A 21,983-nucleotide genomic window follows, 5' to 3' on the forward strand; every position below is an offset into this window, starting at 1 on the left:
TGAGAGTGCTTTCATTTTCTTCTTGAGTATGATGTCTGAGAAGGACTCTAAGGGTCCAGCAGATGGCTGAGGAGTCCACAGCATGGAAGTAGCACGGAATGGCCCTGCTACTCAAGGGTCTGACGCACAGAGCTAGCATTGCAAGATGTGTCGTGGCCCTTCAGGAACAGGGGTGGTCTCATGTCCTGGTGACAAGGAAGAGTGTGTCTTAGTTCATTTTCTGTTTTATAACTGGATGCAAAGGAAGAATAAAGGTTTAGTTAGCTCATGGTTCAGGAGAAATGAAGTTGAAGCTCAGGTGGCTGTATCTGCTTCTAGCCATAGGAGACTCTTCCCAGTCAGCACAAGACAACGCACAGTTACAGGCAAGCATGCCAGACAGTGCTTGCTTCTGTAATGAAGCCTCCACATCACTGGCAAAGTCAGAGTCCCCTCTTAACAGCCTCTCTGTACCGCACCAGGGGATTCAGTTCTGGCATAATGTTTGAGAGGCCTTCCACCCCACAGCAGAAGGGAGCATCTACTTCGTGAGTGGTGCTGATAGCAAATTTGTAAGGTGAGAATGCTTTCTCCATTTTGGAGATGAGAAAATCGTGGCTTGGAGGATATAATCACACCACTGGAGAATGAAGCGAAGGAGGTTCAATTCAAACCAGGTCAGCTTGACCATGGCAACAGCAGTGAGACAGGGAAAGGCTGAGGTGTCCACCCGAGAAGCCACCTGGGGCACTGTGAATGTGACCACACCACCCTCTCCTACCATTTGGCTGCACTACCTTTCGTTCCCCACCTTTGTCGGGTGGGGACCCTCCAGGGCATAAAGACTGGCATTCCAGAGAGCACGCCTGCCCACCAGTGTGGCTTCTCCTTTAACATCGTCCTCCTCTCTCACCTTTCACAGGAGCCAAGGTGTCACCAAGGCCCTGTGGTCTCCTCAGTATCCGTTACCGAGATTTCCCGCCATGACTTTCTTGGACACCACTTTCCTTCTTGGTGCTTGCTTCCTCAAGAGCCCAAGTTAACACAGTGCCCTAGTCTGAGAAACGCCACACCACTGGCCCTCTGAGATGAGCAACCCACAGAGAGGGCTTGTGCTGGGATTCAAACTCGGGACCTCACGCTTGCTAGGAAGATGCTCTACTACTAGAGCCACAGCCCAGGATCTTTTGCTCTGGTTATTTTGTAGACAAGGCCTTGCTTTAGTGACCATGGTCACCTGGACTGTGCTCCTGCATTCATACTTCCCACCACAGCTGGGATGCCAAGTGTGTGCCCCATCATACCTAGCATGAATAGCATGATGAATTTTCAGCCCAGGGTGTCCTGTACCCATCATCTTCCCAATCTTAGCCTCCCAACAAGCTGGAATTATAGGTGTGCACCACTGAGCTCAGCTGAAATTATTGAGCCAGTTTCACTGTAGTAAAAAATAAAAAGCAACTCACCCTCTGAGGACTGCCATGTGGGAAGTAAACAAACAAGGCTGTGGTAGTATAAAGCTCCAGGGAGGTTCTGTTACAAGTCAGGGTCACGGGTGGACTGGATGAGTGTCCAGTGCTGAGGGGGGAAAGTGGGTGCGGGGCTCTGTGTGAGGGGAATCATCACGATACCTGCTGTGATCCTCACAGCTTTCTGCCTATTTTTTTCCCCATGAATAGGAACTTTTCCAAAAGTAGCAACAAGAACAAGGCACCCAGCTCTGGACTTAACGAGGGGGGCTTTGTATAGGGACAGGATGCAATGTGTTAGTTAATGGTAGTACCTCTAGAGACCCCCTGATCTGAACATGCCCTTAACACTAAGGCTGTTTATCCCAGGGTCCTGAGGTTTAAACAGATGTTCTAGACTGACTCTCTATGGATGCCTGGTACAGCCACCCTTCAGCTAAATAAATAAATGACTCGCTCACATCTTGACATTTTGGATCTGTCAGAAAGAGAAGAAATAGAGAGTCTACAATCCTCGTATTGCCTCTGGCGGGATTCAGTGCTTGACTTTGAAAGCATGATGTGTAGCTAGCAGAGAGAAAGAATCTGCCAGGGTGGAGTAATGTGGATATATGTTTGACAAGTCAATTCTGGAAGGAAGAGCAGAGAGGCTCTCCAGGAGGTCAGGCAGCTCAATTACCTGAGGCAGCCAGGATGGAGTCAGTCCCTGCGGGCCCCAGGGCCTCCCTGCACATGCTCACACAGCCAACTTCTCACACCATCTGGTCAGCCAGGACCCCCGGCAGAGAGCCTCAGAAATGAGCGGCATCCTCACCTCCCTGTGCAGGGCTGGCCTCTGCCTTCCCTCTAGCAGCTTCAGAAACATCTCACTAAAAGCCACAGAGCTCTGTGATGAATATAATAGCTCTCTTTGGATCTGCTCTCTGCTGCCCCTTCCTCAGCTCTCAGCCCCGAGGCTCCCTCCCTGAAGGGCTCCTGGGTACCCTGTCATGTCACCAGACCAGCAGCAACACAGAAGGATGCTGTACCTTCTACCTCTCAGCAAAAGATGGTGGCAAACCAGGATTGGCCCATCTCTGCTTCAGTTTCCTTATCAACTAAAAAAAAAAAATCCTTGCTCATGACAGTCCTTGCGTGACAGGGTCAGAATTAAGTTACCAAAGCATACAGACCTCTGACTTTTTAAATGAGTAACTACTGACTGGGATGAGCTTGGGTTCCAGGGTGGTTGCAGATGCTGCCCGGCGTGTGATAAGATGCTCCCTGAAGTGGTAAGTCAGCCTCATCGTGTTTCATCAGGGAAGTGCGAGAAGCAGGAGTATTACAAGTCCTCCACAGGACTGGTGTGCCGCTCACGTCCCCACAGTCTGGCACACAAGTACAACTTGGTAAACATGGGAATGGAATCCTTGTCATCCTGCTGCTTTGAGTACAAATGATAGATGGCGGCGCTAGCCATAGGTTCTGCATTCATAGATTCCAACACACACCCACAATTCCAACACCCACCCATGGATTCCAACACAGATCTATGATTCCAACCATTTTACAAATTCCAACCCTCACCCACAATTCTAACCCACATGCAAAGCACTCCAACCATATCCACAATTCCAACCCACACTCCTGAATTCTAACCCATATCCATGATTCCATGATTCCAACCACATCTACAGATTCTAACCTACACCCACAATTCCAACCCACATCCAAGGATTTCAGCTAACATCTACAGATTCCAACACTCATCCATGGTTCCAACCACATCCATGATTTCTACCCAAATCCATGATTTCAGCCACATCCACAAGTCAAGTCCAACCCACATCCATGGATTCCAACCACATCCTCAGATCCCAACTCACATCCACGACTCCAACTACAACCATGACTCCAACCCACACCCACAGATTCCACATCCACAGATGTCAGCCCACAACCCATGATTCCAACCCACATCCATGATTAAAACCCACATCCCCAGATTTCAGTTCTATCCACATCCCCAATCCATATCCACATATTCTAACCCACACTCACAAATTTGAACCCACATTCACAGATCCAACTCACATCTATGGATTCACCCACCCATGGATCAAGACAGGACCACACATTCAAAAACAGAACCACATCTGTATGGAAAAGTACAGTCTTTTTTCTTGTCATTTCCCATACACAAAACATTTCCTCACCCATCGACAGAGCATTTTCACTACAGTGTATGGGCACGACAAGTCATGTACAAGTCAGGTGGTTTAAAGTACATGTGTGTTACATGTGAATGGTGGGCCATTTTCTATAAAAGATTGGACATCCAGAGTTCTGTATCCACAGGTGTTTTGGAAACCCATCTCTGTGAGGAGGGAAGGATGGCTACACAGCCCATTCCCTGATCCACTCAGGTGGATGCATAAACACCCACCTCCTTTGAAATTTGGGCTTTATTTTCTACTTCAACATCCTCAGGTCTATTCTGACTGAACATAAACTGGTACTGGAAAGAACATTAAGTTTCCAAAACAAAAGCTTCAAATATGTGGGATAAGCTGAACGTGAGGGGCATACGGAGAGTTAATCTCACTGGAGGCTAAAAGGACAGTGACCTCTTGTAAAGGAATAAAACAGGTGTTAAACACTTAACTACCATGCCTCGGCCTTGACCTAATAGATTGTAGAGCTAGAGAAAGAAGTGGGAAGACAAAATTTGTGTTTTGATGGCTACAGTTGATACAAGACGAGAGCGGCTCAGAAGGAAGTGGGCAATCTGTGAGCAGCAAGGCCTAGAAATGCAGAGAATTCAGGGTAGAGTGAGCTTTTGAGAATAGGCTGAGGGCACAGCAGCTAAATGAGCCTTTGCAGCAAGAACCAAACCAAGCGTCTGACCTCACAGCCACTGATAACTCTTTTGAACGCTGCAGCTACACTTGGCCTCAGACAGGGAGCGAGCAGAGGGTGTGCAGCCCTGGTTTCAGGGTTATGGGCTCATTGTGGCCCTGGGACTCATTCCAAGCCCCCAGAGTCTGCTTGTTCTTGTGACCTCTATCTGTGGCTTAACTGCCCCTCCTTTCCAGTTCTGCTTCCCAGTTCCTGCTCTTGGCTTCCAGTTCTTTCTCTGTTAAAATTCCAGCCTTTTAGCTCCTGCCTTGCTCCTCCTTCTACAGATCAAAGTCCTCCCGACTCAACGTCCACATACAACCACTGGGGGCTTCTGATACTGCAAACCTGAACCACGGCCACAGCCAGGCGGTCCTGAGTCTGCTCCCTTTGTGGGATCTCTGTTAGCTGTGTTGGCCATGGGCCATTGCCCATTGGATGAGGCAGAGCACCACAGCAGAAAAGCCTGGAGGAGCAAAGCTTCTCACCTCAGTGTAGCAGGGAACAGAGTGAGGTGGGAGGGAGGGAGGCACCTGGCCCAACATGTACCCCTCAATACCACATCCTCCATGGCTAGCCTTCTCCAACTAGCCCCACCTGCCACATCTCCACCATCCCCTCACAGTCCTGCACACTCTGAGCCTACCCACGATTACATCAGAGCCCTCCTGAGGTATTCATCTCTGGAAACCCATCATCCTCAGATCCCGGCTTCATGGCCTACCCAGTCCAGTGGCAATGGAGACAGGGCGTGACTGACAGCATTGACTTCCAAAGACACTGACAGGGCTTCCACCCACATGGCCTCCCTCCCTGTCTGTCTTTCTTTCTTCCCGCCTGTCTCCATAAAAGTTAGTTTGCAAATGTCTCATTTCAGAATGCTTTCAGTCTTCAGAAAAGACCACTGTTAGTTTCCTTTGAATCTCAATGTGAAAGGCACACATGGGTGTTCCTAGCTACATGAAAAATTACACCCTGATGTGACACCTCTGACATTAACGCTTGCCTGGCTCACCTACCTGCACAACTGACAATTGTCTAATTTTTCTTCACAATCGATAGAAGCCTGAAAAAAAAGGTCTTCACATCTGCTGGGCTTTCAGGCAACTCATTATAGGAGTGGAGCATGGGGCCGCTGTGAAGCCCCTCCCCCGTGCTTTCCCGGGCTCAGAGCTCACAGGGGGCTCTACATCATCTGTCCACCGCAGGACTGACACGGGCCAGTCTCATGGACGTCAAAGGAAAGCATATTCAGGGATTTCCTTTGGTACATTTGTAAGGACAACAAAGCTCATTCTTAAGAGGTGATAAAGCAATGTGTGAAGAGTAATACCACCACAAAGCATTCATCTGTGGAGAAAGAGACAGACAAAGACAAGGAGAGTGGGAAGAATCGAGAAATGAAAGCAAGGGAGAAGAAAAGGGAGAGAAAGAGAAAAGGAAAGAAAGACAGAAAAACAGACAGACAGACAGACAGAAAGAAAGAAAGAAACAAACAAACAAACAAACAAACAAACAAAGAACAAAGAAGGAAGGAAGGAAGGAAGGAAGGAAGGAAGAAGAAAGAACTAAAGAAAGAAAGAAAGGAGAGATGAATGAACCAAATTAAGACAGGCAGACTGTGTCCACAGCAATCTCCTCTTGGAGCTGTATAAATGTCACACAATGGAGCATTTCTGCAGAAATCTTTCAGACTATACAAAGGACAGGAGATAAAGAACTTATCTAGCTGACAATCACATGATAAGGCGGGGTCAGGAAGCAAATGCTTATAAACCAATTATGGGTCCATTCAAAATAAGGTAGCCCTTGGAACTGATAAACCTCCTCTTAGCTCTTGCCCATAAATATTAGCTGTTATATACATGACAGAGCTTATGGGTTGGAGATTACACTACAATGCTGGGATGCAATATCAATAAAGTCTTGTGACTGTAAGTCAATGTTCATCATAGACAAGCGTTCTGGGGACCCAACTAATGCCCCAGCCATTCATCTGGCTAAGAGCAGGCTGAGATCTGAACTTCAGGGTCCTACACAACACGTTCCTTGAACAACAGCACAAATGTTTCTAATTCATAACCGTGAACTAACTAGAAATACTTCCTTTTACTTCCATCATTGGCTCTTTCCCACTCCTACCAGCTTCTAGGCCCCTAGGAAGAACCAGTGATGGATCCATTAGAATATACTTGTGGAGACTGTTGGGATTCATTAGTTACTGCGTGTACGGGGTATGCTATTAATTCCAACTTGTATCGGTAGGGTTTGGCAACTTCTTTGCATTTTCTTACTCATACAAACATTTGTCCTTCAGTTTTACTTCATTTCTGACATTCTAGATGGAGAATCCATACACACGCTCGTGGGAATGGAGCTGTTCCATGGAATGTGGGGTATGAGCTGAGCTTCTTGCCACTGTGAAGGTTCAGGTTTTAGTTTCCTGTGTATGACACTCACTGCCATATATTTGAGGGCTGTCTTCCATGTGAGCCCATGTCCAGAAAGAAGAAAGGGATCTAATTAAATGAACACTAGTTTCCAGGCATCATCTATCTTATGATGTGTTAAGTTGCACTGAAAGATTTGATAAACAGGGTTTCTTTTCTTTTCCTTTTTTCCAGTCCTGGGCTTGAACTCAGTGCCTGAGCACTGTCCCTGAGCTTCCTTGGTTCAAGGCTAGCCCTCTATCTCTTGAGCCATAGCACCACTTCTAGCTTTTTCTATTTATGTGGTACTGAGGAATTGAACCCAGGGCTTCGTACAGGCTGGGCAAACGCTCTACCATTAAGCCACATTCCCAGCCCCATAAACAGAGTTTACTAATCTTCTTTTTTTCACCTTCCTGTTCTAAACAGGAAGAACAATTCAGATGACTATGAATGAGAATACACTGTCTCTGGTGGCGTCTAGGCTTCTAATTTCATTTCATCCCATTCACAAACCTCCCTTGGTGAGCTACTGGTTGAGTTCAAGGCCTGAATTATTCAGAGGAAACTGCATCAAAATGTTGCATGGAATAAGAAAGAGCCTGGAGTATTCAGTATTCTTCTAATTTGCTATCCTGTGTCCAGACGTCCTAATCCTTCACTCTACTACTAGGTAGTAATCTCTATGGTGGCAAACACACACACACACACACACACACACACACACACACACACACACACACACACACACACACACACACACACACACACACCTTCATTCCCTCCAAATAATCTCTTTATTTCTGTGCCCACAAATAGCTTTCTTTAACATATTTCATTGTATAATAAAATCCTTTCCTACAATGAGTGGCTTTGAGGAGTATTCTAAGCAGTACTTCATTAACTGGAGCCTATCCTGCCTCAATAGTTTTATGTATGTGACAAGAGTGTAAAAAGCCCCATCCTATCCCTTCCGAGCACAGATCATTTCAGCTGTGATCACATCCCTTCTTCCACCCTCAGGCTACGGGTGGCCCACTTCTAAAACAGGGACATCAGAAAGAGGTTGGTTTAAGTGGGATCAACTTAAAATGAATTAACAAATGAAACCCAGAGACACATTTAGGCAGAAAAGAAATGGGCTACAAATAGGAGGAGATTCTATTGACACTGTCAGGAATATTTTAACAAAGAGCCACGTCCTGCAGGAAACCCTTGAAAGAACAAGGATGTGATTTGCCTCCAGGATGAGCAGCGGTTAAAACTAGTGTTTAGGAAACAGAAGGGGAAGTTAGGGGAGAAAGGGTACAGGCTGGGAAAAGGCCACTGCCATGAATGTTTGAAGGAAATAAAATGCTAGGAAAAGAAGCAAACTTTACCTATTTTGTTCAGGTGAGCCTAAGTAGAATTCAAATGGACAGTTTCGAGGACTTTGTCAGTGCTCCACAAGCCAGTAGCTATGTGAGGTAGGTCATCAGAATGGAAGCACAGGCTGGGGTGTAATCCATCCTCACTCTTCTCTTGGGGAGATTTTGGGATCACATCAGTAGATCCATACCACCAGGCCTCTGCCAGACTCAGTAAGACAATGGAGATGCAGTCATTACAAACACCAAATGAATGCAGGAGTAGATTCCCCAACAGTGAGCCTAGGTATGTAGCAAAGGTGGGCCGGATAAAGGGCTCTCTGTGGCTCCAACCACACAGACACATCTGTCTCCTTGGTTTCTGTATCCAAAAACTTCACCAACTGGGGAAAATGGCATCTGTGCTGAACATACATCTTCTTTTCCTTGTCATAGTTCCCCAAACAACAGGAAGGAACAACTACTTACATCCTACTGCTCTGGGTCTTAGTGATAATCCAGAGCTGATTCAAAGGATGGGGAGGCATAAACGACTTGAGCCTTCCTGGATTTTGATGTCCTCAGTGGGGCAAGGGAGTCCTAGAACCAAGATCCTCAGATTCCCTAGGCCCAATTCACAGAGCGGGGTGACATGGGAACAAATAGGAGTAATGGCTCGATGTTCACTAATGTGATATCTGTGATGACTGCTGTCACACTGAAACTACTGAGAGTCCATCTCACCGCAGTCAGGGTGTCAGTCACAAAACCCCCACAGTAGCAGGCTGGTGAGAATGTTGGGGCCATGTTGAATTGGGGATGGGAACCAGTGCAACCACTGTGGAAACCAACGTGGATGTTCTCAAAATAACGACTAAGAGTCCGGTTTTCTGATCCTGCTGTGCTATTTTGGGGAATATATCTGAAGGAAATAAATCAATACCCATGCCTACTGCAGCTCTGTTCACAACAGCCAAATTCTGGAATTAATCAAGATGCCCAACAACTGATGCATAATGGAAATACGGTATGTGTGTGCACACAGATACATGCCATGGAATACAACACAGTTATAAAGAAAAAAATGAAATTATATCATTTGCAGAAAAAGGAATGGAACCTGAGATCATACTGTTGAGCAAGGTAAACCAAACTAATAACGCCAAACATCACACACATTTTCACTCATGTGTGGAATCTAGACCTAAAGTGTATGTGTCTATACTTGGCATATGTGTATCCTGTGTGTGTGTGTGTGTGTGTGTGTGTGTGTGTGTGTGTGTATAACAGTAGTAGTAGTAGTGGTGGTGGTAATGGTGATGGTAGGACATGATTGCAACTATGGGCTATTGGGGGGAGTGAAGGGAGGAAGGAGACTGAAAAATAATGGCAGAAGTGAATAATGAAACCTATTTGTCTGTATGAAGATGGAATAAGGAATCTCACTGAAACCTATTAAACATATGGGGAATGGGAAAAGCCGAAGAAGAGCTTATGTATGTATGTATTACATGCATGTGCAAAATAGCATGGTGCAACCCTTTGGTACAAATTAATATGCAGGTAAAATGAATGACAGGGAAGTACAACAGGCTCCAACAGTAGGGGTGAGGGTGAGCACAGCGTGAATAAGGGTGAATAGGATTGATGTGCTTCATATCCATGCACACAAACAGCACAATGAAACCTATGGGAATATTTCTAAGGAGGAAGGGGATTAGGGGAGTGATACAGTGGTGAGTTTGAATGCACTAAACTATGCCCATGTCATGAAAAATGCCTCATACAAGTGATGTGGGCTAATAAAAAATCTTAATAAAAAAAGGTAACAAGTGGATAGAAATGTGATCATATAATCTTTATGCTAGTGATTTTACAAATCAATAATGAAGTCATAGGGCCATGCAGTTTATAGGGCAACCATTTCTGAGCCTTCTTCGCCAGGCTTCCTGTTTTTGATGGCTGGAAATGGTGGTGGGGTACTGTGACTGGATTACAAGAGGAGAAACAGGGACATCAAGTCCATCAGGAAGCGGGATATTTGGGCTCGGCAACTAGCCCTGGTTTCTGTACTTCCTGGAGCATGCTGCTGGAGCAACCACCTGAGCCACTGCTTCCTACTAGGTTTTATATACAAACGCGAATCCTCTATATTGCAACGCACTATTTGCCAGTGTGGCAACCCATCATCTTTGACCTTAAAGCTGGACTTGAAGGCTTATTGATCAGTATATCCTAGAATGCAGTATTTGTATGGGGCTTAGGGAAGGAGAAAAGGAGGAAGGGAGGGGAGGGAGGGAAGGAATGACATATATGTCAACATAGCTAACAATAACCCTACTCTCCCTCCAGAATGATTGAAAGACATTTTCATGTTCAATGTGGAAGATCACAGCAAGAACTTAAACTTCAAAGATTCTGGCTCCTACAGAAATGAGAAAAAGAAGGCCAGAGAATTAAATGACCTGCCAAGGGTCCAGAGTAGCAACCATGGGAGCTTTCAGAAATAATTTACTAACATGCCTAAGGTCTGCTTAAAATTTTAACTGTTGACACACAGAGATAATCCTAACCTTCTTTCCACTTGATTCAGATCTTACTCTGCCCTTAGCTCTCTTTGTCCTGGAAACATTTATGTAACAAATGGTTCCCACTCTTCCAAGTATTCAGTTTGCAATCCTGACAAATTAAGGACATGGAAGACTTGATTATCTCCACTTATCTCTCAGGCTGACTAGGGAGTCCTGCATGTCTGGAACTTTGGCTTTGAAACCTCTTGAAAGCATTACAGAAACACCAAGGGAATCAGACAATGAAGATTCTTTCCAAACAGTAGGATTTAAAGGATCTTATTACCTACTTTATAATCTTACCTTAAGGCTGGAGAAAGTATTAATTGGAGAGAAGGCATCCAGATGGGAAGAACTTCTGCAAGGCATCTGTATTGTTGAAGTCTGTCTTTTATCTCTTTAATTTGTTAGGTGGCCTCATTCTTGCCATCTTTGGATAATCTCCTAGCCAATCCTGACTCCCTGGAGTATTTTGCTTGTGTGCATGTGCACAGAGAGAGAGAGAGAGAGGGAAGAGAGAGAGAGAGAGAGAGAGAGAGAGAGAGAGAGAGAGAGAGAGAGAGAGAGAGAGAGAGAGAGAGAGAGAGAGAGAGAGAGCCAGCCAATGGCACTTCAAATCCCACATCCCCTCTTGGCCAATGGTTAATCCCTTCTAAGAAAGTGGAATATTAAACAGAGCAGGTCACCAGGCACCAGTGGTTTATGCCTGTAATCCTAGCTACTCAGGAAAGGTTGAGATCTGAGGATTGCAGTTCAAAGCCAACCTGGGAAGGAAAGTCTGTGAGACTCTTATCTCCAATTCACCACCAAAAAAAAAAGTCAGAAGTTGAGCTGTGGCTCAAGTGGTAGAGAGCTAGGCTTCAGCAAAAAAAAAAAAAAACGGTTCATGGACAGTACCCAGTCTGAGTTCACACATGCGCACGCGCGTGTGCACACACACACATGCACACATTCTCTGAACAGATCAGGCATGCTGCCAAAGCATGTACCTCTACAGGTAGAGGTCTGGATCTGGAATTTCTGCCTGCTCCGCCCTCCCCTTCCCCCCTCCCCCCTCCGTCCCCTGCCTCCCCCCCCCCCAGGTCCATGTGTTAAATGCTTGGGCCTCAGCTTGGTGCCCTTGGAAGGTGGGGAACCTGTAGGAGGAAGGACCTCTTAAAATCTTAAAAGCCATCGGGGCTGGGGCCTTGGGGATCATGGGAGCCCTGTACCTTTCCTTTCTTCCTTTCCAGCCAGGAGAGAGACACTTTGCTCTGCCACGCTGCTTTGCCACCGGCCCGCAGCAGTGGAGACAAATGCTTATGGACCGGAACCTCCAAAACGGAGAACCCAAACAAGGTTTGCCTTCTTATCAGCTGATTATGCCAAGTACAGTAGCCCCTTGGCATGGGTGGGTCTATGATCCATTCCAAGGACACGATGGAGGAAGGCCCACGCATGCTCAGGACGCACCACCCAAGGACACCGCGTTCAGGACTGGACTGCACAAGCCCAAGCTGTGGCCTTCGGGGCTGCACTGCGCATGCTCACGATGCAGGGTTGAGACCTGTACTGCGCATGCTCCCAGAAGGCTGTCGGCCTTCCACTAAAGGCCTGCTGCCCTTCATTGCGTCTCAGAGTTTCATTCCATCCCTTCGGGGAAGTGTGCTGACTTTACCTTGCATTTGGGAAACCACTTGCTTTTCAGGGGGCAGATTTTCACAAGCAGCAGGTAAGCACTCAGCAGATGACACGATGATTTAAACCCAGCTGGTCATAACAGGGCCAAGAACTCCTCTGAGTCAACCGAGCCTCAAAATCTGTGCAGGAACTTAACCTTTTTTGCTTTGGAGATTTTCTTTAAAATGTTTCAATTTTTTTTTGTCCACACTTGGTCAAAAATATGTGTAACAGATCCTTGAATGTGGGCTTACACAGTTTCTGACAGTACCAGAGACTGACAGATGAGGAGTGTGCTGCTTGGGCCCTCTTCTCCTCACCCCCACCTGGAACCATCTCTCTCCCACCCATGTGGTGGAGTTGGAAATACTTCACCCTTACTGGAAGTGATCATGTTTGCCCCCCAAAAAATCATAGTCCATAGAAACAGTATAGGCAGGAACTTCCATCTTCAAACAAGGAACAAAGTATAAAATTAATTCTCTTCAAGAGAAGTTGACCTGAGTATCATTTTCTTTTTTTTTTAATTTAATTTAATTTTATTTGTGAACATACTGTACAGAGGAGTTACAATTACATGGGCAGGATAATGCGAACATTTCTTACCAAGCATTGCAGCCTCCTCCTTTGTTTACCCTTCACATCCCTTCCCAGCCTCCCCCCTCCCCCCCAATCCCAATCCCAATCCCAATCCTTCTCCTTCCCCCTTCCCTCCCCCCCCCACCCCCCGCACCAACGTTGTAAAGCTCGTTTTGGACATGACAACTTGTACTTCTCATTGTTGCAACAGGTCCACCTGTATCCTTAAACAACTGGTTTTTCCCCATCTCCTCCACAAATTATACTGACATCAAATATAGTGAAAGTAGGGGTTATACTGTGGGGGAGGGACATACAAAGCAACAAAGAGATAATCTTATAAATGCGTTAGAAACACATGCATAAAAGAAAAAAACATTAAAATACATATCTAAGGGTTCATTTTCCTGACATCACATTATCTGACCTTTTCCACTTGACTCATACATCTACTAGATATTACAAATAAGGGAAACCATGGGACCTATGTTTCTTTGGGCCTGGCTTACTTCACTTAATATAATTTTTTCCAAGTTTTTCCATTTCCTAACAAATGGGGCAATGTCATTCTTTCTGATGGAGGCATAGAATTCCATTGTGTATATATAGCACATTTTCTTGATCCATTCATCTACTGAGGGGCATCTGGGTTGGTTCCATATCTTAGCTATGGTAAATAATGCTGCAATAAACATAGTTGTGCTGGTAGCTTTAGTGTGGTCTTGTTTGTAAACATTTGGGTAAATGCCCAAAAGTGGGATTGCTGGGTCATAGGGGAGTTCTATGTGAAGTCTTTTGAGGAACCTGAGTATCATTTTCTTTTTCAGTTCTGAAGAGGCCTTTAAAGTCTAGAGTGTAAGTTCTGCTTTGTGTATAACTGCTACCTTATGAAGGCAATCTGGGGTATGAAAGTCACTCTCAAGTTAAAAGTTCTTGCATCTTTTGGCACAGGAGATTGGCACAGACTCAGATTCCTGACTGTGACCCCAGACTGGGGCTAGGGGCAGATACTGGACATGTTTGAGGCAGGCAGTGTTGTACATCCTAAAACTTAAAGCCACCGGCAGAACAACTAAATTCACATACATGCTTTGCGGTCAGAATGGACAGGGTTTGAATCCTGGTGTTTATAGCCAACTTAATAAAGAGGGGAAATTGGCTCTTGTGAGAAAACTTTACCTATTTAATCCTCCTTAATTTAATTAGCGAAACAAGTATGTATATGAAGATGGCTGGCTCCAGAATACCCATTTCACAAATGCTGCGTAGATTATAAGCAGCCGACCTTATTTACTAAGTGGCCCGCTTCCTGTTTGGGTCAGTGCTGTGCCCTCAGATAGCATTCTCTACTTCTCTTACTGTATTGTCCTTGTGAGCTAGCACGCCCACCCCACCCCACCCCGTGATTCATCTGTCTCTCATTGTGTTTACATGGTGGGTTCCACAGGAAAACAGTGGGCAGTTATAGATGATGTGGGCTCAGACAGTCAACCATCTGGGTTATTTTGACACCTTGTCATAGCTTCTAAACTTAGAAAGAGCCGAAGGGTAGATCCCAGGGGGCCTGGCCTGGGACACTGATTTCTTTGATAAGGATTCCTGAGTGTCTACTTGGTGGTCTGCAGGACCTAGTGCTGACCTGGGTGAGAAAATTGACTTGTCTACACCATGAGCTTACTCTGATTGTGATAGTCAAGAACACGTGAGCAAGCTTAGGGAATACAGATGACATCATACTGATGATGACAGCAAAGCAAAGCAGATGGTGACAGCCAAAAGGAGGAACTGCAGAAAATCCAGTGACAAGCCAAACAAAAAACCAATGGAAAGAACGGGAAGTCAAGGCTGTTTGGGGGTTTTCATCAAGGAGAATTAATAGGGCCAGTCACCATGCTTCTCATCTATAATCACAGCGATTTGGGAGGCAGAGATGGGAGGAGAGCGGTTTGAGGTCTGTGCAGTAAGATGACATCCCAACACACAAGACTGGTGGAAGGCTCGTAGTCATTATACCAAGGCAAAAAGCACGAGATCCTATCAGAAAGTCAAGCTAAAGCAAAAAGAGCCACAGGCATGGCTAAAGGGGCAGAGTGTCTGCAAGCATGAGGCCCTGAGTTCAAATCCCAGAAAAAAAAGAACAAATGAATGTCTGTTCTAGAACCTTGAATATACTTGACCTGTTCCCAACATACACTTTAGGGAGAGGGCCACCAGCTGACCCTCCCACCTCCCCTGCCCTGATCATTTTTTCCCCCAGTTCAGAGTTGGCTGCAGGGAAGTGTCACTCAGTGGAAGCCTCCCTGGGAGCAAGCGACCAGTTCCCCAAACAGCCACTATTTCCTTACTCACCAGTATGCATGTGTCACAGACAACATACAAACAGACCCTGAGAGCCTGATTGGTGCATCCAATCTATGCCTCACACATTCTCCCAATCTGTCTTATTAGCACTCCGTGCAGGACTGCTCTGGGTGTGGACTCGGCCTGCCTGAGTCTGATTTGTCACTACTCTTCCTGTCATCAGACTGCAGGCATGTCTGTTACTTCTCGCATGCAGCTGACTCATTGGTAAAATAGGGATCGTGCTAGTATGTAACTCCCAGGCTCCTATTAGGATGGCGCATGGAGACCAGCATTTGTCTAAGGGAACAGCAGTAGGGTGAAGAACTCCTCCTTCCTCCCCTAACCAGGTAACCAGAGCCCAGAAGGGAAGATCCACTTCTAGGAAAAATGTAGAGTTACCTTGCCGTGGGGCTGTGACTATGTATTTCCACCCACTAGTCAGGGTGCATCCTTGCTTTAAGCGTGTTTCTGTTTACGGATGTCCTATTTGATATCTATTGTTGATTCATAACATTGAACTTGTGGTCAACAGCACAATCAATCATGCCTGCGTATTTCCTTCATGTAATACTATGGTAAGGGTCTATTGTAAAGTCACCAAGAAAAGGCTGCATATGGAGGAACTATAGCCTTCAATAAACCACAAGAAAGATGCCTGTGTACCACAGGAACTGACATAAGAAGGCAGTCACCTTGCTTCACCTTGGCAGTGAAAGTGTGTACCAGGCAACTCAAATTCTTTGCAGTTCAATGCACTGTTCACAGGTGACCACCAAAGGACCATGAGGATTAGATTTACAAATAAAATTTAGGAAGACTGAGAAATGTGGCTCATATCTGTAATCCTAGTTACAGAGGAGGGAGCGATTAGCAGGATTAGAGTTGGAGGCAGCACAAAGTTTGTAAGACATCAGATTAATCAGTAAAGAACTGGATACAGTGGCTTATATTTGTCACCCTAGCTATGTTGGAAGCATAAATAGGAGGATCATGATCCAGGTAAGCCCTGACATAAAAGTTGAGAACCAATTTGAAAAGTAGGTGAAACAGAAAGGTCTGGGGCAGTATAAATCCCTGAGTTCAAACCTCAGTACTATCACCACCACCAAAAATAATAATAATAATAATAATAATAATAATAATAATAATAATAATAATAAATATTTTTTGGTCCGGTCATGGGGCCTGAACTCTGGACCTGGACGCTGTCCCTCAGCTCTTCAGCTCAAGGCTAGCACTCTACCACTTGAGCCATAGAGCCACTTCTGGCTTTGTCTGCTTATGTGGTGCTAAGGAATCGAACCCAGGGCCTTATGCATGCAAGGCAAGTGCTCTACCACTGAACCACCTTCCCAGCCCTATAATAGTAACTTTTAAGGAGTAAAGAAACTCACAAATACAGAATTCACTAATAATGAGGTTGACCATAGCTCTTCTGCTGGCTGCACAGTTGGTGGGCTATCACAGTGACATGTGGAGACCAAGCTAGTGCCAGCTTCGAAAATCAGGCTCTGAGACAATCATCCAGTCCAACTCCCCCTAGCAAAGCACATGCATTGATTATTTCCAGCTCTCTCTGATGTTTCAGCGATGCTGTGGGCTCCAACCCAGACAGCCTAAAAACTACCCTGTGCGAGGGGGTTGGGAGCAGGACCCATTTTCATTCTTCCCAAACCTTGGCCACAATAGCTGCCATACAGAATGACTTATTTGTCCTTATTCTTTCACATCTGGTCTCTCTTTCAATTACTCTTCTCTTAACCCATAGAGCTCAACTTACACAGAAGAAGAACAAGAATGGATTCGTTTTGATGGCGTGAATCCTACACCATAGCCCCGCCTGCCTGTGGGAGTTCATGGACTCAAGTACCAGCATTGAATCCCCAACAGCCAGGAACTGAAGTCAGCTTCATCTTTTCTGCTTTTTCCAGGCCATTCATTCAACAAATAGACAAATATCTGCATTTTTGTAGATAAAGTGAATGCAAAAGGAGCCATTTGCAAAGATAGATGACTGTCCTTTTTCCTTCAGCAAAGTTTAAAAAGGTAAAAATTATCATATTATGAGCCCGGTGCTCATGGAGAGAAAATGAGGCCACCACTCAACAGGGGAAATTGCTCTCCTTGCCTGGGAATGTTTTAGCATTAAATTAACTCTCCTATCTCCTGCCTGTTAATAGGAAAGCCTGCACCTCCTGGGTTGGCAGGGGATCTGCATTTGCATTTAGATGGAGCTGTTGGGAAGACGGCCCCCTGCACAGGGCCTTCATCCCTTATTTACAATAGCAGCCCTGTGATAAAGTGAGTATCACAGGAGTGCTTGTTGTGTGCCTTTGGCTGGGGCTGGAACCACAATGGGAAACTCTGTCATGGCTGTGAGTGGCTGGAAGGAAAAGACAGCTCCTGCACTATGTGGCCACTCTGGTGCCCTGGAGGACAATGGGAACCCTGAAGTCCCCCACCCACCCTGCCAGACCACGCTGGCAGGACAGCTGGATGCTAGTATAAAATGCCGTACTTGAGTTACACACTGATTTCCTATAACAAGGTGCAGATCTTCCCGGCCCCCCCCCCACTTATTTGAGGTGACAGGACATGGGTCTTCATTCTCATTTCTTAGATGAGGAAACTGAGAGGTGGGGAGGCATGAATGATGGCTCTCCCTTGGCCACCCCAAGGATAGGGCAGCATTTGGTTAGTGCTGTTTCCACGCCAAATCACTCTGCAGCCAAGGCCTTCATTGGCACCAAGGTCCTAGAATGAGAAGAACCCTGGTGTGAGACTACAGCTGTGAGTCTGTCGTAGTGACTCTCATGTGCGTGCATGTGCGCACTTTCTTCTTTTAATTACCACACATCAGTAGTACAAGGAGGTCATTGCGATTTTTCCCTGATGTGTACAGGATGACTGGAATAAGTCCTTCCATTACTCTCCCTTATTCCCCTCCACTCCCCACCCTTTCTCAAACAGGGTTTCTCTTTGATACATACACAAACACCCCACATACACATATACGCCACACACATACTCTATGCTTGGATCCTTTTCCACCTCTCCTTTCCCCCAGACCCCTCCTGCTGACCCCCTTTTATTTAAGCCCCTCCCACTGACCCCTACAGATCTGATGTCTTATTATTATTGCTGCCAGCCCAGGCAGGAAAGTCCACGAGACTGTTATCTCCAATTAACCACCAAAAACTCAGAATGGATCTGTGGCTCAAGTGGTAGAGTGCTAGCCTTGAGCGAATGAGCTTAGAGACAGCGTCCAGACCCTGAGTTCAAGCTATTTAGTTGACAAAGGTTGAGTGGATGCAAGGTGTGCAGCAGGACAATTTGGTGTGTGCACACATGGTGCAGCAATGCCTGCAGATCAGTTATGAACGTGAATATGTGCATCTCCACCCATGATCTATCTGCCCTGCTCTCTCCCCTGTCCATCTGTAACTGTACATTGGAACCCCTGACCATCTTCTCGTCCCAGGTACCCCCTCCCCATGGTGACTACCGTCTACTCTCTGCTTCTGTGAGTCCAGCATCTTAAAATTCCCCATGTAAATGAGAGTGTCCAGAATTTGTCTTCCTGTGTCTGGCTGATTTTACTCAGTGATTCCCGGGTCCATCCAGTGGTCACTCTGGCGAATTTCCTCCTCTTTTATGCCTGTGTCATATGGCACGGCATACAGTGTCACCATTTCTCCATCCCCTGGTGAGCCTTCGGTCGGTGGAGGTGTGCCTGTCTGTGTTGTTGGGAAGAGCTCCCCAAAGAACAGGGTGCAGGGTCTTTTGAAAGTGCTGAATTCATTTTCTTCCCATCTGGTTGCAGAAGTGGTGTGTTAGGTTCATGGAACCCCATTCTTCATGTTCACAGCGGGGCCTCCCTGGAAGGGCCTAGACCTTTTTGAACAGTGAGCTCCACTACTCTTACACATTTTCCCCATGTTGGTGTCTGCTCCTACCTATCAATAATATTAAAACATGCCTGACAGGTGAATGAATATAGAACCTGTGTCTTCTGTTAGTGAGCACAAGCCAGTCTAGAGGTCTTGGAACCAGGTGATCTGATCAATTCCACCACTTTGTAAAATTATCCACTGCTGTTTGGGCATGTGTCGGCTTTTTCCTGTTGCAATGGCAGTATATCTGGTCATTTAGGTAAACTAGTAGTGCCTCCACCACAGGTGTGGAAGCAGAGGATAACAGCAGCACTGGCTTTTGCGTGACCCTTGTGAAGTTCACAGTAATGTATAACAATCCCAGCCCAGCACTGGCTCAGCGTCCTGAACTTCCCTAGCTGCTACCACATTATAATGCTCCTTCCAGCTCTGGCTGGCTGCACTGGGCTGAACTGTTTCTGTACTCAGGTTCCTTGCCAGGGTTGAGGCAGGGTGCAGTCAGTGCCTGCCCTTCCTCAGCCAGCAAAATTGCAGGAGGCCTCCCTTACCCTTTCTGCCTGGACCCTTTTCTGAGTGTGGGCAGCAATGGGGGGACCTGTTTGATTATAGTCAAAGTCTCTCTGGGAAGCTCCAACCCTTTCAGGGTAATTTGGCATGATTGTAGGGAAGGGAGCCTTGGGGAAAATTCAAATGTCAAGCATAATTTGGTACTTGGAACACGAAGGGAAACCTTCAGATTTCTTTGCCTTTACATGTTCCCTCCCTCCCTCTCTTTAGCCTTCCTGCCCCTCTCGCTGGGGTCCTTTCCCCAAGGCCAAAGGGACAACCATCCTTCAGAGACTCTCTTTTACCAGGGCCAGGACTTCTTACCCTTTCACTGAGCTAGGCTGCCTGCTGCCCCAGTGCTCTCGGGGCTAGCCATGTGGGATGCTTAGTGAGGATGGGAGGCCGCCCAGGAGCAGCAACGATACCAGCCAGGAGATGCCCAGCTAATGTGTTCTAGGATGCTATCTGTGGCCACAAAGTAGAAATAACCTTTGGTCTTGTAATCATCAGAAGTAAGACTTCTCTCTACCTGGTGATAGATACGAAACCCAACTAGAAGACTTAACTAGAAGAATCCAGAAGAGGAACACCAAAGGAGACCTAGGCTAACCAGACCAGGAAAGCTGTGCCTTTGCTAGAGATACTGTCCCTGTCAGCCCAGAAAATGGTCCTGCTACTTGATTTCTGTCTCATTGCTTGTGTACAAGAATCCACCCACACATCTCAGTCCAGAGGAAGTTATTATTAGGGAGCAAATTCCATGGATCTACGGCTAAGCCTTAGGAGCACCCTAATTCAGTAAGTTGGTCTCTAAGACTTCCTAGAAGATGTGAATTCTCAGTGACAGCAATGAGGACAAGCTAGTGCTCCAAGAAGACTTTTCTGACATGTCCTGAACGGCAAAAGTATCTTCCATAAAGATCAGCAGATGTGGGTGGCGTAGGCAGAGGTAGCTCTCCACGAATCCCATGAAAACAGAAGGCAGAAAGATGAGGTAAGAGAGGCAGCTTTTCCCAGCCTGGATCAGGCATTTCCCCAGCCCGACAACCAACACCTGAGAGAAACAGCTTCCAAGGAGGAAGGCTTGACACATGGTTTTAGATTTACTGACTGTGGCCTGCTGGCTCTGGTGTTGGGGGCTGTGGCGAAGCAGCCAGGCACGTGTGGCTGAGGCTGCTCACCTTGTGGCAGGCAGGAAGCAGAGAAGGACAGGAGGAGCTGAGGACAAGACATACCTTTCCAGAGCACACCTCCAGTGACCTACTTCCTCCACCTCTTCCCAGTAGTGTCATCAATGGATCCATCATGGATTAATCTACAGAGTTAGAACCCTGGTGATCCAATCACTCTCCAAAAGCCCACCAGCTAACAACCAAGTCTTAAAACATGAGCAACTTTCCAGGGGGTTCAGGTTCAGATTGTAATAGCCATTAATCCTTTGGCCAAATCTAGTCACCTCTTAACAGGCTTCATGTTCCAACTGCAACGAATGGCAATCAAACTCCAACATGAATTCCAAAAATGACAAGCCACTGTCAAACCACAGTGGCCACTATGGGATTCCATCCCCGTGTCCTTTTAAGTTAGTATGGGCCACAGGAGACATTTCTTGTGAGATTCTTGAAGGTAGAGCTCAGACAGCAGCCATAATCTTCTCTTCTCAGATCAATGCTGCTCATCAGGTACCTGGAACACTCAGGCACACCTGACTAGATACCATGGTAAGGTAGCTGGGCAGGCATCTGGCTGGTAAATGACAGAGCTAGATTTCAGCTTTTTTGGGGTCTGATGAACCAAACAGTCCAACTTGAACTGAGGAACAAAGGTGAGGAGTTAGAGAATGCTTCCTTAGAGAATGTGCTACATGGGGATCGATCCATTCACCTGATACTGAGCCTCCCTCATCCCTACATCTTAACCACCCCCCACCTCCCCACACCCATGACTCAAAACATTTCATTTTCCTATACTACCTCTCTCTTTACAACCTACAAATGCCATTTTTAACAATTTTCATTTCCAGCAATGACGAGAGACCAGAAGCTAGAAATTTTCCTGGCACAGAATCCCCTGGCTAAAGCACCACAGTGGGAATGTAAGGGAAGGTGTTGTGGGTGTGGTCCCCCAGAAAGCAGATTTCACCACAGAGAGTGGGTTTTGGGGAAGTGCTCTTGCAATCCATACCTGGGAAATGGGAGAATTGGCAAGAGAGGGCAGGTGGAGAAGTTGATCTTCAGTGACTCTCCAAAGGAGTTCTCATCAGAAGTCCCGAGAAGCCCCAAAGCTGGACTAG

This window comes from Dipodomys merriami, unplaced genomic scaffold (assembly GCF_024711535.1).
Source record: "Dipodomys merriami isolate MVZ:Mamm:240054 unplaced genomic scaffold, mDipMer1.0.p SCAF_26, whole genome shotgun sequence".
Classification (NCBI taxonomy): Eukaryota; Metazoa; Chordata; class Mammalia; order Rodentia; family Heteromyidae; genus Dipodomys; species Dipodomys merriami.